At 34.7% G+C, this 18,849-nt stretch overlaps 1 pseudogene; it reads left to right on the forward strand.

The window, feature by feature from the left end:
• Positions 1 to 541: 541 nt before the first annotated feature.
• Positions 542 to 16,413, forward strand: LOC145999328 (cytochrome b pseudogene; annotated as a pseudogene).
• Positions 16,414 to 18,849: the final 2,436 nt, after the last annotated feature.

Below are 18,849 nucleotides of genomic sequence, written 5' to 3' on the forward strand. Positions count from 1 at the left end.
TGAAGCTAGAATGTTAGTAAGAAAGTGAGCATTACGAGTTCCAGACTCTGCAATGTCTGGAATCTGCCTTCAAAATGAACAAAAACAGATAAAGCTGGTGACGTTGAAGACTGTGTTGATCAAAAGGATCGGTTCTGAAAATTTACAAGTGCATCTAGACAAGAAGGCAGTAGTAGTAAAGAGGCAAGTTCCTTTTGATTGTTGGTTGCCCGTGAAAAATTTAACAAATGAAAAAATTACATGGCTGTAGCTTGATGTACGAGGTCCGACAATAAAGTAATGAGACTGTGGTCCATAATCCACAACCTGGCAACACCTCATTAACTTGAGATAGGCATGCTGGGAATTATGCCGCCATGTCGTGAAGGAGGTGCAAGGATGTCATCACGTAATAGCTATGGAGCATGGAGTGAACATCAAGTTTCATGAAGGACATTCTGAAAACTGCTTGCGGGAATAAACATTTCTTGAATTCTATTGTTGTGGAGGACAAAACAGAGCATTTTTACTACGGACCTTGTACGAACTAACAAATCGCTGAATGGAAGTCACTAAATTTACCAAGAGGCAAGAAAATGAAGCTCTCAAAGCCAAGGGTGAAGACAATGTTTGTTTTTTTAATGATAGCAAAGACATTATTCATCATGAAATTGTTCCAGAGGGTGAAAGTGTAATTAGTTGTTACTATCGTAGTGCTCGGAATGATTATGGAAGAGAATACTCAGACCTCAGTATCCTGAACCGGGCAGTTGGTTTACTGCTCCACGATAATGCAAGTTCCAACAGAGCAGTGGTTGTCTATACATTCCTAGTCCAAAAACAAGTGAATGTGTTGAATCATCGGCTTTACTCCCCAGATTTATCCCCCTGTGATTATTCCCCGTTCCCGAAAGTGAAGCTGCTGCTGAAATTACACACTTTTGATGAACACAAGACCAGCCAACAGGTTGTGACATCCAATCTTCAAGTCATACCACATGAAGACTTGCAGATGTTGTATTGATCGTTGGCCAACTGTGCCAATTGCTGTATTGATGCAGGAGGGATGTACTTTTAGTAATAAACAAGCAACGTTCAATTATTTTGTTTCCTTTTCACAATATAAATCTGTCCCATTACTTAATTGTCTGACCTCGTATATAGTGATGACGTTACACATACATAATCTATAATAATTGGCGAGTCGGAAGGTGGTATCCTTTGTTGGAAATATTTTTCGGTTTCAGCATGCGTTGTCAAGTTGGTAGTTTTGCAATTTTGCAAGTTAAACACATTTGTAAAATATCATGACTAAAAATACAGAAGGATCAAAAATGAATTCATTCAGTTCTGTAACAACAATTGATCATGAAATTATATATACAATGATGGACATTATATATACAGTACTGGTAATCACTTATGTTTTGTATTCAAGGAGACCTGGACTAATTATGTGTAACTTGGTGACCCTATTAACGAATTTTCAGAATTAACAAGCTAATGGAACTGTTATTTTTTTTTTATTTATTTAAGTTGGGGGACCAACAGGCATTTAGCTGCCCAATTATAGGTCTCCGCTAATTACATTCAAAAGTTACAGCTACAAATGTACATGTCACACACATACAAATAAATTTGTGGTTGATAACATTATCAGTATTTGACATGCAAATCTAGAATATGCTCAATCGAAAAAAGAAAATATTATATAAAACTGCAAATTATTGAGAAAAAATATACCAATAAAGAATTTAAATACGTAACTCAACAATCGTTAACGACTGAAATGTCAAATAACGTTTATTTGGAAGAGAAAATCATAGAATTTTTTTTAACCAAAGAACAAGAAAAGCATTTCACCTTAGTAGATCTCAATGTGTGCTCCTTTGGTGGCACGAGAAACATCAAGGCAGTACTCAAACTCCATTCAAGTGTTCTTCAACATTTGATGAGTGATGGAGCCACATGCATCGATAATTCTTTCACGGAGATCATTGAGGTCTTGCACAGGTGTTTGGTAAACCATAGTCTTCACATAACCCCAAAGGAAAAAGTCCAAAGGAGACAAGTCTGGTGACCATGGTGGCCATTTAATGGGTCCACCCCTCCCAATCCAATTACCAGCGAAAATGTTATTAAGGAAGTTAGTAACACAACGGGAATAATGTGGGGGCCCCATCCTGCTGAAATATGTACCCATGAGGTATACGAGGTACAGCATACTGTTGCAACATTTGCAGGTAACTTACACCTGTAACTGTAGCTTCCTCAAAGAAAAAGGGCCCAATTATGGAATCTCGTGTCAAACCACACCACACATTCAACTTTGGGCTGTCACGTTCATGTTCAACAACTGCATGGGGATTCTTCTCACCCCATATTCTACAGTTATGCCCATGCATTTTTCCGGAAATGTGGAAGGTAGCCTCATCTGAAAATGTTACGCGTGTCAGGAATTCATTGTCATCATCAATGCATGATAGCACTTCACTAGCATAATCAAATCTAGCGGGTTTATCACTGCACTTTAGTTTCTGAACAAGCTGTAACTTGTAAGCTCTAAGCCTTAACCTTTTATGTACGATATCATCCACAGTAGAACGTGGAATTTGAAGTTGAGAACTAGCACATCTCACAGATGTATGCGGGCTTCTCTGGAAAGCTTCCTGAACTGCAACCACTTTATCCTCGCTCACACGCTTCCGACCACTACCTTTCTTCCTCAACAAAGACCCTGTTTCCAGCAATTGTTTATGCCATTTAACAATGTAATGACGTTCTGGTGCTTCCTGTCCATATTGTTACCGGAATCTTCTTTGTACTGTTACAGGAGACTTCAATTCTGCAAACCAAAAGCAGCACTCACTTTCTGATGAACAGTAAACAGCGCCATTGTACACACTACTCACGAACAAAGCCACGCATGCGCTTAATTATGTTATGATTTTTTCCCTTCTGGTGGTAAAAAAAAATCCTTTCTTCCCTCTTCCAAATAACTGTTATTTGACATTTGTATCGTTAACGATTGTTGAGTTATTTAAATTCTTTATTGGTATATTTTTTCTCGGACACACTGTACAACAAAATTAATGCAAGAAATAGAAGTTAACCACACAACTATATTTATTATTTTTCTGACAGGAGAATTCAACTAATGATGGTTCACTATGGGATATGTATATGGATAGAATATTAAAGTATATTAGAGTATATTTTGGATGCAATATTATCAGTGCAAATTAATGCATCAAGTAAAAATAAGTGGAAAAAACACACACAAAAAACCTGAGATGCAAGTAAATGAGTAATTTTTATGATTTTGCAAATGTAGCAGTAATTTAGCAAAGTATCTTAGGTGCTATTTTATGGGGGTAGAAAATTTTTGATTCATATGTATATATGTATGTGTGTGTTTATAGCTATATAGGATATATATGCTGTCTCTAGACAGTCAGTAGAATTCCACCCCTCCTCTGGAAATTTCTTAATACCACACTGCAGTTACCCAATAGAAATCCCACCCATGCTTTCAAATGGCACATTTAAAGCATGTTGACAGTAGTTGTAAGATGGAAAACCTTTATTCCATGATGCAGGCTTTTTAGCAGAGCAAACAATTGTTCATGGCTTTTCCTGATCCAAACTACAAAGCAAATAAGGAAACTTCATCCCTTGGTGTCACATATTATTATGGAGCAATCACAGCAACTGATGTGCAACCACAGTGCAGAACGGTTATTTTGACAAAATCCTGTTTCCCTACTGGTTGATTTGGGGACGGTGATTTTGAACATCATTGCTTCCAAACACTAGGCCTAATTGGTAGTTTGACTGTGAGTTCCTTCGTAGGGAAATGTGGCAACAGAGGATCACTGCCATAAAGGCAGTTCGTGCACCGGATACAAGAACAGCAATCCTGTAATATTTGGAAATTTTTTTTCATGTTACATTTTGAACATTTATACAAACAAATTTATTGAAAATTATCTTCTTAATGTCAAGAAATTTTAAAAAGCTGGTATCAGCGTTCTTGTCCCTCGTTTTCCCATGGTGCTGATATTTATAGTTTACTGTTATGTAGTACAGTAATATTAGACTTGTTGTGTTGCATGTTTAATGCCTACTCCTGAAATTAGCAAGTAGATAAATCAGTTTATCTTGTGACTGCAATCTATAATTGTTCACATTGAAGAATTTAATGAAGTTAGTATTGGTGATAGTGAAAGGAGTGAAAGTCATAGTAATGTTATCTTGGCATCTCACGTAAACAATTATTAAAGTACAGTCTCATTTCTTGATAGCACAGAAAACTAGATGCTACTCCCTTAAAGTCTTTTGTACTGCAGATATTAGTAATTATTTTAGAAGCACACCTACATTTGTATGTTCATTTTTTTTTCAGATGCTTGAACAAGAGCTATATGGAAGGACAGGTCCAAGATGTTCCAAAGTTATTTACCCATTTACCAATATCTGCAGGAAAAATGAGTGAACAAGAGCAACCAAAAAATAATCCAGAATATCTAAGTGAAGAAGGGATAGTAGAGGCTGAAACTTCAAAATCGTCTAGAACCAAGGGATATATTGAAGATGACAAGGGTGATAACAGAAGAAAGCAATATATTTGTTCCTTGTGCACCAAAAGTTTCTTCAAAGAAGAACATTTGAATAAACATATAAGGGTTCATACAAGAGAGAAGCCTTTCAATTGTTCAATATGCAAGAAACATTTTGAATATGAACATGACCTTAATAGACATATGAAAAAGAAGAAACCTTTTAAGTGTCCAATTTGCAAAAATAATTTTGCATGTGAAGGAGATCTTCAGATGCATGGGAGAGTTCACAGCCAAGAAAAGCCTATCAATTGCACAATTTGCGAAAAAAAAATTGCACATAAATATTACCTTAAAATACATAGGAGAACACACACAAAAGAAAAACCTTTTAAGTGTGCAATTTGCAACAAACATTTTGCCCAAAAACATAACCTTCGTAGACACATGAGAATACACACAAAAGAGAAACCTTTTAATTGTTCTATTTGCAGCAAAGTGTTTTCCTGCAAGGAACTGCTTAATGTACATATGAGGACACACACAAAAGAAAAACCTTTTAAGTGTACAATTTGCAACAAAGATTTTGTCCAAAAACAACACCTCGATAGACACATGAGAATACACACAAAAGATAAACCTTTTAATTGTTGTATTTGTAGCAAGGACTTTTCCTACAAAGACTCACTTAATATACATATGAGGACACACACAAAAGAAAAACCTTTTAAGTGAGCAATTTGCAACAAAGATTTTGCCCAAAAACATTACCTTACTAGACACATGAGAATACACCCAAAAGAGAAACCTTTTAATTGTTCTATTTGCAGCAAAGTGTTTTCGTTCAAGGAACCGCTTAATATGCATATGAGGACACACACAAAAGAAAAACCTTTTAAGTGTGCAATTTGCAACAAAGATTTTGTCCAAAAACGTCACCTTAATATACACCTGAGAATACACACAAAAGAAAAACCTTTTAAGTGTGCAATTTGCAACAAAGATTTTGCCCAAAAACCACACCTCAATAGACACCTGAGAATACACACAAAAGAAAAACCTTTTAAGTGTGCAATTTGCAAGAAAGATTTTGCCCAAAAACCACACCTCAATAGACACATGAGAATACACACAAAAGAAAAAAATTTTAAGTGTGCAATTTGCAATAAAGATTTTCCCCAAAAAAGTTATCTTAATATACACATTACAGTACACACAAAAGAGAAACCTTTTAATTGTTCTATTTGTAGCAAAGTGTTTTCCCACAAGAACTCGCTTAATACACATATGAGGACACACACAAATGAAAAACCTTTTAAGTGTACAATTTGCAATAAAGATTTTTTCCGAAAACCTAACCTTAATATACACATGAGAACACACACAAAAGAGAAACCTTTTAATTGTTCTATTTGCAGCAAAGTGTTTTCCCACAAGAACTCGCTTAATACACATATGAGGACACACACAAATGAAAAACCTTTTAAGTGTACAATTTGCAATAAAGATTTTTTCCGAAAACCTACCCTTAATATACACATGAGAACACACACAAAAGAGAAACCTTTTAATTGTTCTATTTGCAGCAAAGTGTTTTCTCACAAGAACTCGCTTAATACACATATGAGGACACACACAAATGAAAAACCTTTTAAGTGTACAATTTGCAACCAAGATTTTGCCCGAAAAGATTATCTTAATATACACATGAGAGTACACACAAAAGAGAAACATTTTAATTGTTCTATTTGCAGCAAAGTGTTTTCTCACAAGAACTCGCTTAATACACATATGAGGACACACACAAAAGAAAAACCTTTTAAGTGTACAATTTGCAACAAAGATTTTGCCCAAAAACCACACCTCAATAGACACATGAGAATACACACAAAAGAGAAACCTTTTAATTGTCGTATTTGTAGCAAAGAGTTTTCCCGCAAAGACTTGCTTAATATACATATGAGGACACACACAAAATAAAAACTTTTTAAGTGTTCAATTTGCAACGAAGATTTTGACAAAAAAGCACAACCTTAATAGACACATGAGAATACATGCAAGAAAGAAACCTTTTAAATGTTATATTTGTATCAAAGAATTTTCCTACAAAGACTCACTTAATAAACATATGAGGGCACACACAAATGGGAAACCTTTTATGTGTACAATTTGCAACAAAGATTTTGCCCCGAAAACAACACCTTAATGTACACACAAGAGTACACACAAAAGAAAAAACTTTTCATTGTTTAAAATATGACAAGTATTATACCCAAAAATGTATATACTTACTAAACATGTGAAGAATACAATAGAATAGAACCACAAAAACCATTTGCACACAGGGAATTGTGGTTTGGCGCAGTGAGTGTTTCTGAGTATAAATCTCTGGTAATTCTTGTCATTCTGTGCATATATCATTTGGGATGGGATCCACAGCTCTATATTATACAAATCTATACTTCATGTCTACAACTATGGTGCCACCATTTTATTAATTGAGATCTCAACCATCCATTCTAATGGCACTGTGCAAACCTGATTTGATAGAGTTGTTAGAAAGTAACCATTCAGGATGTGTTTTTTTTTAAATAGCAAGCCATTGCTTAAGAATTTATTTTTTAGCCAAAGTACCAAGCAAAGAAAGAAGCTTCATCACCAGTAGGAGTAACTGGTTTTAAAGCTTCCCTATTTTGATGCATTTTTATTAATTCATGATAATTATTATCACTCGTATTATTCAAGTTTGATCAACAGACTGATCTCCCTCACCATGCAATATTTACCTGCGATACCAATGTCTATGACAGAGTGGTTAGCACAGCGCACTATGATGCTAGACATCCAAGGCAAGGTTGCTAAAGGTCCAAACATTTTAGGTAAATTCAATTCCGCTCCAGGAGAGAAAATTAGAAAGCGTAAATAGGTTCTGGACCGTAGAGAACCATTTTATCTGTGAAGTATTTCAATTCTGTCCAGGATCCTTTTTTCCGGATGAATTTAAATACAGTCTAGGAACCTTTTTCAGAATTAATTAAAATACATTCCAGGAACCTCATTTCAATGAAACAATATGCAACTTGGACCAAATTTAAATTGTGTGAGAGAAAAAAATTCCTGTCCTGCAGTAGAACCCAATAGATTTTATGGGTTCGTGGACCTTTAACAACTCTGGTCCCAGGTTTGAATCCCAGCTGCGAATGGATGTTCTTTGTGAGTATCCCTTCACCAATTTAATTATATCATTACTGAACCTCATATTTGCAGTTAGCAAAACGTGGCAGAAATGTGAAGTAAAATAAATCAACCAATCAATGCTTGAATAATTATATTGAAAACATTTTTACCCTTGAACTTGATTAGGTAAATTTCAGTGTGAAATTCTTATACAGTTAATAATTTCTTATAGATTAGTATATCCTGTAACATTTGCGACTCATGTTTGTAGATGTATTTCATGTCTAAGTATGTGAAAATGGCAAATGTAAACTTCACATATGAAATAAAATATTTTAAATATTGAATTGTATTAGACTGTTTTCATACAATGGAATATCATTTATGCTTTATATTGTTAATATACTTGTGTGTGTATGTGTGTGGTTGGTGAGAGGTGGTAATAGATACTATTGAAATAGAGAGAACATTTTCTTGTACCCTTGAATTTCTGGAAAGTACGCCTTGGATACCGGGAATTATACTTGAATTTTATCATGATCCTGCAGTGGCCACCTTGTACTAGCAAAGTTAAAATCAGTTATGGACACAGATTTTGTGATATGTTAATAACAAATTTATTTTTATTGGTGATGAAGTTTAAAGCACTGATAATCTCTACCTCTTTTCAAATAATGTTTAAATATGTTGTTAGTGTGATTGGAATGAGATTGCATTGATTGAAATTAATTTTTCTCTTTGAAAATTATTATGATATTTTATGTTCAATTTTGTGCATGAAGTTTTTGTGTTTCTTAACATATTGAATAATTTTGATGAAGAATCTTTTAAATGTGTAATATTTCAAACTTCTCATTTTTCAGAAAGCAACAATACTCAATGCCAGTGATTCATGAATAGTTCTAGATCATCCTTCTGAAAATGCAAATTTTAATGAACAATTTTCAGCAAGAAATCATTGTTTTGCAACATCTAAACCTCATTGCACAGCTGGGAAATGCTGTGTTTGAAATCGATTCCATTTTAAAATATCACGTTCGTTTTATGACATTAAATAACTCACTAATTATTCTCCTGCAGCATTATAATACTTGGAGCCATGGTGTTTAGGGTGTCTGTTTCTATGCAGGAGACCCGGGTTCAATTCCTGGGGTGGATGATGTAAGGTCAGAATTTTTCTGGCCTTCTCCTCCCCCTCCCCCCCAAAGCATATATGGGGTTCACCAAGCCTCAAATCAATAGATACCTGTTGGCAGCCGCATGGGGTAAAGGCAGTTGGAGAGTGGTTCTGATCACATCACCTCCAAAAATGGCTGAGATCGAGAATGTGTCTGGGCCTACCCCCACATACCCTAAATGTGCCTTCATGGCATTGTGCTACATCCACGGGAAACTCATTTTGTTTTTAGTTTTTTTTAAGAAAAGCATTATGATACTTTAAAAAGTCTTGGGACATTTGGTACTTTTTTTTTGTGAACTTCTCTGTAGACCCAGAGGATGCAAAGATAGGATTTTTGAAGTGTTGCAAGACTTTTTAACATGCTGCAGTTACAAAAGAAAAATATTAAAAAATCGGTTGATTGTCTCTTCTTCAGTTTCATGTAAATACTATTATTTCCTGCCTTTTGGGTTAGCCTGGAGATGTAGAAAAGAGACATAATAATATATGCAAATACAGTTGTTAAAATAACGCCTTTTTATGCCATGCTGTCCATCATTCTCTGTCATTTGCAACAAAAATAAGTTGCTGCAGTAAAGGCTGATACCAACAGTCACATAAGAGTGCAAGAATAAATTATACAAACCACAACCCTCCTGCCTTGCTTGAATGTAGATAAAAGAAATCGAATTCCACAGCAGCCTTCACACGTCTTTCGCAAGAACTCCTAAATCATCTGACCCGGAAACAGTCCAGGATGGTAATAATGCTGGTTTTAAAACGTCCACCACAAGCGTGCAAGAAGGAATTTAAAATGAAATATATCTTCTGTTTCCACACAGCCTTTACACCTACCAGGTAGTTATATGCCTTCAAGAAGTTTGGTCACAGCTTTCCCTTTATCCATGCCTTTGATCTTGTCAATCATCTGCTTCCCAGGAGGTGGAGGGTTTGTTCGGTAATTCTCTGAAAAACTAATCTGCCACAAGGAAGGGTGAGCAAATTTTTGGAAAGGTCAAATGTTTCTCTTGGCCTTGATTGTAGCAACTCAAAGACAATGGTATTGGAAGGTATCTGTTGGAAAATTTCAACCAATACTTACCAATACCACTGGTATCTTCCGATATGGTTACATCGGTGTCTGTATCGGCTCAGTCCTAGTAGTTATTGTAGTTAATTAATACATGACTTTTTCCTTCATGCCTTCTCAAGCATCCATCCATGCCAACTGTGATGTTCAGCCAAAGTTCCCACATGAGGAAGTGACTGGTAACTTAAGTGCTACCACACATTATTTCAAAGTTATAACTTTGTTCAACCTGATTCTGGAAATGTGTACCTTTTTTGTTGTAATTGCCAACAACCAATTTTAGTATGATTTGAGGAAAATTGCTTAATGAATGAAACCTTTTGACTTGTTGACTTTTACTGTATTGATTATTTGGAGTGATGCAAGCTCTTCTAAGTCTTTACTTTTCTTTGAATTTTTCCAACTTTTGACAATCGTTGATCCTCAAAGTACTTAAAAAGACCCAGCCAACTCTTGAGTGCTACAGTGAAGAGCATTCACTGTACTACAAGAGTGTGGAAAAATAATTGTGGACATTTGCATTCCTCCCTTAATTAGAAAATTAATATGTCAAATGTCTAAACAGCTTTCTTTCAACAATTGCCTCAAGTTGATATTCTTTATTTGAGTACCTGCATGGGTTGTGCAACATCAGTCAACCCCCCTTCCTCCCCTCTCCCCCTTCTTGCTGATTTTCTTCATCAAACTCAAGAGATTTTGCCAATGTGGGCTCTTATAATTGCAGGGAAACTTTTGGTATCATCCTTTCATTATAAACAAATGAGAATAAACAGCACTTTGTGAGATTTCACACTGTAACAATCAATTTAGCTAGCAGAGATTTCTGGAATATAAAAGCAAACCAAATTTTGTTCTGTCATGCTCATTTTTAGTCTTATTTGAGGTGTTGTAGTGTTTATTTTTGTCTCTTGTTTGATGTGTATAACTGGAAAGGGACCAAAGGTACCAATAGGATTTCAGTGGCCACAGTGCAGGTTTATCTAGGGTAGTGGGTGAAGTATGTCATCAATCAATCATAAATAATCAACAATAATAAATCTAGTAATTCATATTATATCAAAATCAGAAATTAACCATGAGTAATAAATATGGTTTCAACTACCATAATTTAATATTCAAGCAATAGATAGTAAAATAAATACATCCCCAATTCGATTCGACAGGGCAGTTAATATCCCCGCAGAATAAGAATGAACATTCTGATAATAAATTACTAAGCAATATGAAACCAACCCTAAGCCATCTCAACCCAAAATAATTCTAATAATACAGTGTGTCCGAGAAAAAATATAGCAATAAAGAATTTAAATAACTCAACAATCGTTTACGATAAAAATGTCAAATAACGTTTATTTGGAAGAGGGAAGAAAGAATTTTTTTTACCACCAGAAGGGAAAAAATCGTAACATAATTAAGCGCATGCGCGGCTTTGTTCGTGAGTAGTCTGTACAATGGCGCTGTTTACTGTTCATCAGAAAGTTGAGTGCTGCTTATGGTTTGCAGAATTGAAGTCTCCTGTAATGGTACAAAGAAGATTCCGGCAACAATATGGACAGGAAGCACCAGAACGTCATTACATTGTTAAATGGCATAAACAATTGCTGGAAACAGGGTCTTTGTTGAGGAAGAAAGGTAGTGGTCGGAAGCGTGTGAGCGAGGATAAAGTGGTTGCAGTTCAGGAAGCTTTCCAGAGAAGCCCGCATACATCTGTGAGACGTGCTAGTTCTCAACTTCAAATTCCACGTTCTACTGTGCATGATATCGTACATAAAAGGTTAAGGCTTAGAGCTTACAAGTTACAGCTTGTTCAGAAACTAAAGTGCAGTGATAAACCCGCTAGGTTTGATTATGCTATTGAAGTGCTATCATGCATTCATGATGACAATGAATTCCTGACACGCGTAACATTTTCAGATGAGGCTACCTTCCACATTTCCGGAAAAATGCATAGGCATAACTGTAGAATATGGGGTGAGCAGAATCCCCATGCAGTTGTTGAACATGAACACGACAGCCCAAAGTTGAATGTGTGGTGTGGTTTGACACGAGATTCCATAATTGGGCCCTTTTTCTTTGAGGAAGCTACAGTTACAGGTGTAAGTTACCTGCAAATGTTGCAACAGTATGCTGTACCTCGTATACCTCATGGGTACATATTTCAGCAGGATGGGGCCCCCCACATTATTCCCGTTGTGTTACTAACTTCCTTAATAACAATTTTGCTGGTAATTGGATTGGGAGGGGTGGCCATTAAATGGCCACCACGGTCACCAGACTTGTCTCCTTTGGACTTTTTCCTTTGGGGTTATGTGAAGACTATGGTTTACCAAACACCTGTGCAAGACCTCAATGATCTCCGTGAAAGAATTATCGATACATGTGGCTCCGTCACTCATCAAATGTTGAAGAACACTTCTTCAACATTTGATGAGTGACGGAGCCACACTTGGATGGAGTTTGAGTACTGCCTTGATGTTTGTCGCGCCACCAAAGGAGCACACATTGAGATCTACTAAGGTGAAATTTTTTTCTTGTTCTTTGGTTAAAAACAATTCTATGATTTTCTCTTCGAAATAAACATTATTTGACATTTCTGTCGTTAACGATTGTTGAGTTATTTAAATTCTTTATTCGTATATTTTTCTCGGACACACTGTATTACGAGAAATTATGGAAAACATCATAGACACAACAAATAATAAGACTAAAATAATAAATTGATATATATTATAATCTACTCCTATATGAGAGCCTCTATAATTAATAACTATTGAAGAAATATATATAACCAACCCTATAAAAATTAAAGATATTCAATCAAATTGTATTGATATAATAATATTAGAACTATTTAAATTCATAATACTTCACTGAATAAAAATTGTAATATCTTTAATTAAAAATGTTATTCCTAATAATAATAGGATTGAGCTACTAATTAGTAAAATAATTGAACTTATAATTGTAATATAAAAACTAAAAAAAAAACATTGATTTAAGAACTTCATAGTTACCTCTAAGCCCACAACTTAATATTCTACTTAAGCTACTTAAATAATTTAAATTCAATGAAATATTTGAGAACAAAAAACAATTAAAAAATTTAATGGAAATAAATGACAAAATAATAATAATAAATATTCACGAATATTAGTTCCTCAGCAAGAAAATATACCAGAATAGTATATTCCATGTTGAATATACAAATTCAAATATAAAGTATAGGCCGTGCTTAACAAAGATAGTATTGCAACTCCCATAAAACTAAAATAGGACCACCCAATAATTCTATTTAATAAGCTAATCTCCCCCAACAAATTAATAGTTGATGGAGCTGCTATATTAGTAATTTTTAATATAAACCACCATAAAGCTAATCTAGGAATATAGTTAATTATTCCCTTATTGATTAATATGCTACGACTACCCAGCCGCTCATAAGTAATGTTTACTAAGCAAAATATACCAGAAGAACAGAGGCCATGTGCCACTATTAAAGTAAGTCCACCACTCATGCCCCACACTCTTATAGTTATAATTCCTATTAAAAAAATAGACCCATATGTGCCACAGAAGAATATGCAACCAAAACCCTTGAATCAATTTGACGTATACAAACAAGACTAATTATTCAAACACCAATAATTCTAATTCCAAATCGAAAATCTTAAAAGGATTAAAAATATAAAATAAAAAACATACTTTAACACGTTAATAGCACAAAAGAATTAAAATAATCATTACCATGAGTACGTGTAACTGATACTATAATAGATAAACCAAGAGCTCCCTCACATACACAAAATGAAAGAAATAGTAAGCAAAAATAGGATTCTTCTTGATTACTAATAAAGCAATAAGTTGTATATAAACATAAAGACAACACAATAAACTCAAGTCTTAATAAAGTTACTAATAAATGCCTCCGCTGAGAAATAAACATAAAATCTAATAAATAAAATAATTAATATTAATAATACTCGTAGCATAAGTTTTTATAGTTTAATAAAAACAGTGGTCTTGTAAATCACCAATGAATTAATAATTCTAAAAACATCAAGGAGGATATAACTACATCACCAATAACTCCAAAAGCTAACATTCTAATTAAACTACCCCTTGATATTAAAATTCAGTTAATATTGTATAGGAATTATACTAATTATACAATCTATCACTGCCTGTCTAACAATATCAACATTTACAAAATCCGCATGCCTTTCCAACGTATTATTCCTAGTATTTCTAGGAGGAATACTAGTTCTTTTTATTTATACAACATGACTCACACCAAATGAAATATTCAAATTAAGAATAAAAATATTAATAGAGAATATAATCCCAATATTATGTCTATTTCTGTTAATAGTAATAGACCCCTTAATGACACCCTCCACACTACAAAATATAGATACATATACAACATGAAGTAATAAAACCCCATTACTAGGAATAAAATTATATAATGAATCCATTATATTAATAACTATTATAATAGTAATCTACTTATTTATTTCATTAATTTCAATTGTAAAAATCACTAGACTTAAAGAGGGCTCTCTAAAAATTATTACAAATGACAAAGCCAACATGAGTTTATCACTCCCTACTTAAACTAGCAAACAATGCATTAGTATAATTACCAGCTCCATTAAATATTTCCTTTTGATGAAATTTTGGTTCACTTATGGGTATATGTATCTCAATTCAAATTTTAACAGGTCTTTTTCTAGCAATACACTATATTTCAAGAACAGATGTAGCCTTTACTAGAGTAATACACATTTGTCGAGATGTAAATTATGGATGAATATTACGAACTATTCATGCTAACGGAGCCTCCTTATTCTTTTTTTGTATATATACATACAAGGGTTGATCAAATGAAAAGGTACAAAACGTCGTAACAACGGAATCGTTTATATAATACCGATGCCACGATGGGAGAACGTAGCGTGATATATAGGGGTGCGATTGGAGTCGCCACACAACATCGGAGCATGCAGGGAAACGCGCATGCGCAGGAGAGAGCAGAGCGCCGTCCAAGTGACGCGGCAGTATGTGTTCGGACAGGATGGCGTTAACATTGGCAAGGTGTTGCTTACCGTGCTTTTCGATGTGCAAGGTCCGCTACTTGTGGAATTCCTTGAACACAGACGAACCATTAACTCTGATGTGTACTGTGAGACACTCCGCAGCCTACGCAGGTCCATCAAGAACAAACGATCGGGGCTGCTCACGGAGGGTGTGGTTCTGCTCCATGATAACGCACGTCCACACATCTCCAGGGTCACACACGCGGAACTGGCAGGTTCAAGTGGGAGCAGCTAGACCATCCGCCCTACAGTCCGGACTTATCCCCCTGTGACTTCCATGTGTTTGGTGCCCTGAAAAAGCATCTCAAAGGAAAGTGCTTCACCTCGGACGATGAACTCAAGGACACTGTGAAGGACTGGGCCGCGTCACGGCCAAAGGAATTCTGGGAAAAAGGAATCATTCGGCTCGTTTATCAATGGGATCAATGTGCTCAGGTCTATGGAGGATACTTTGAATAAAGTATTCATTTACACCGACAGTGTCATTTTGTACCTTTTCATTTGATCAACCCTTGTGTGTATATATATATATATATATATATATATATATATATATATATATATATATATATATATATATATATGTGTGTGTGTGTGTGTGTGTGTGTGTGTGTGTTGGACGAGGAGTATACTATGGATCGTATCTATATATTCATACATGGTCAGTTGGAGTTGTAATTATAATAACAACAATAGCAACAGCATTTGTTGGGTATGTATTACCATGAGGTCAAATATCATTTTGGGGTGCAACAATCATTACTAATTTACTTTCAGCTGTCCCATATTTAAGAACCACATTAGTTCAATGAATTTGAGGTGGGTTTGCAGTAGATAACACCACCTTGACCCGATTCTTCACCTTTCACTTCTTACTACCATTTACTTTAAGAGCAATATCAATAGTTCATCTACTTTTCTTACACCAAACCGGATCTAATAATCCACTTTCTATTAACAGCAATATGGATAAGATCCCATTCGATTCATATTTTTCTATAAAAAGATATATTGGGGTTTATAATTACAATCTTAATGCTAATACAACTTTCATTAATATTTCCCACAATCCTAGGAGACCCAGAAAACTTCACTCCAGCAAATCCACTAGTAACACCAGTACATATCCAACCAGAATGATATTTTCTATTCACATATGCAATTCTACGATCAATCCCAAATAAATTAGGTGGGATACTAGCACTAGTATTATCTATTATAATTATACTAATTATACCAATACATCATAAAAGAAAATTCCGAGGTTTACAATTCTACCCAATAAACCAAATATTATTCTGAATAATGTTAGGAACAACTATTCTATTAACTTGGATTTTGCCCAACCAGTAGAAAACCCATACCTCACTACTGGGCAAGTATTAACAATTATATATTTTATATACTTCATCATATCCGCAGCAACATTACTAATATGAGATAAAATATTAAAAAAATGGCTTCTTGGCCGAAATTTAAACATATGTCTTGAAAACATAAAATAGAATATAAATATTCTAGAAGTCTATACATTCTAAATATTATGCAATTAAACATATATTGATATAATTAACCCCCTAAAACCAACGAAAGAAACACAAATAATTCAAAGAAATTGGAAGAAATCTCCTCCAAGCCAAATATATTAATTTATCATAGCAAAATCATGGTAAAGTACCCCGAACCCAAAAAAAAATCTTAAATAAAATAAATAAGAAAAGGTATACCCCCAATAATAAAATTCTAAATAAAACACTCATAAATAAGATACTAGCATATTCAGATATAAAAATTTGGGCAAACCCAGCAGCACCATATTCAACATTAAACCCAGAGACAAGCTCAGATTCTCCCTCAGCAAAATCAAAGGGAGTTCGATTAGTTTCAGCTAAACAAGAGCTTAGTCAAATTAAACCTAATGGAAAAGCAACAAAAATAAATCTCAGATAATATTGAAAAATATTAAATAAAAGTAAGTTATAACCACCAATTAAGAACATAAAAGATAATAAAATCAAAACTAAACTCACCTCATTGCATCCAGTCATATGGGATAAAGTAAACAGAGCTACACAAGTTGTAGAACACTGCAGCAAGCTTTCAGAAAGGACACTTGATAGGAAATTCTACCAGCTAATTGAGGAGGAACAAGTTATATACAACAACAATGAAAGAAGGGAAACAGTTGATGTCAATTCAAAATGAAATTTTCAGTTGGTAGTGCTTATATACACAAGGAAGATTTTGTGATCGCAATAGAAAAAACACTGAATTTCTTAGATGATGAGGAGGAAAAGAGAAAATTACGAAGTCTCACACATGATGCTCTTGATGAACGGTTAAGTTTTGAACACAACAGAAGAAATAACATAGGTCCAAAATACACAGAACGGGAGAAAGAGCATATAAGGTTGGAGAAAAAAGTTCATAATTTCAAGATCTGGTTGAGAGAAAACAATATTTTCTTAATAAAATCGGACAAGGAAAATAAACCTGTGCTTGTCCGAATTAACGACTATAAAGAAAAATGGAAGAATGTTTCAAAGTAAACAATTTCATAGAAAGCTCTCAAAACCCTATAACTAAAATAATAAATGAGGTAAAGAAAGTAATTGAAAACAGTATCACGATACCAAGAGAAATGATGAAAAAACTCATTTTCAAAAATTCAACCCTGCCGATTGCCTTTGGGCTACCAAAAACTCACAAACCGGGAACTCCAATACGACCCATCATTGCAACTTTTTCACATGAAAGGCTTGTTCTAATTAAACAAACACCATTCAATGTTAAAAATGCATGTGAAGTGAAACGGAAACTAAAAAATATTGTTTGGAATAATGAGTATCGTATTGCAAGTTTTGATGTTGAAAATTTATATCCTAGTGTCCCAATAGAAGGTGCCACAGATGCAATACACAGATGGCTTATTGACATGAAGGTTAACCCAGTAGAATCATGGGAAATGGTTTGATGGTTTACTGTATGTACAAATTACAATTACTTTATATTGATGGCAAAATCTATCAGCAAAGTAATGGTCTATCAATGGGAAACCCAGTATCCACAAAACGCGAAGTAAAATAAATCAAATCACTTACAAACCCATGAATAACAATATAATTTGTTTCCTTGATCTGCAAATTAAGACAACTGATGCAACAATTCAAACATCAGTCCATAGGAAAAAATTAGCAGGGGAAAAATACATCCATAATTTTTTTCCTGGGAGCACAAAGACTATGTTCTAATAATAAAAAAAGGTAAAGTGCTCCCCTGTGCATAGCACCACGCCATGAAGGCGTATAGGGGGTGTGGGGGTAACGCCCCACACTTTCTTGATCCGGTCGTGAGTGGGGGTGATGTGATCAGCATCACGCCCCTGACCGCCTTTACCCCCCAGGGTTTCCCCCAGGTACCCATGTTATTCGATGCTGGGTGGGTGCCGGGGCCGCTTCCATCGTTAGAAAAGTTCCCGGATTTGAACCGGCCGGGGATCGAACCCGGGACCTTGAGCATGGTAGTCAGACGCGTTACCGACTGAGCCACCGCGGCCACATGTTCTAATAATAAGGATATCAAAATTGAAGAAGAAAGGCTTTTTAATATAGCAAAAGAAAATGGCTTTCACACTAACAGAATAAACCAAATCAAAAAACAAGTCTCAAGAAAACTAAAGGAAAGGAGAAATACAGACAAAGATGAAAAATCTGTTGAAAAGAAATTTGTGTGCATTCCATTCCACAAGGGATTCTCACATGAAATTGCCAAAATTTTTAGAAGATTTAA

The sequence above is a fragment of the Lepisma saccharinum genome, chromosome 15 (genome assembly GCF_977018435.1).
Source record: "Lepisma saccharinum chromosome 15, izLepSacc3.1, whole genome shotgun sequence".
In the NCBI taxonomy this organism is placed as follows: domain Eukaryota; kingdom Metazoa; phylum Arthropoda; class Insecta; order Zygentoma; family Lepismatidae; genus Lepisma; species Lepisma saccharinum.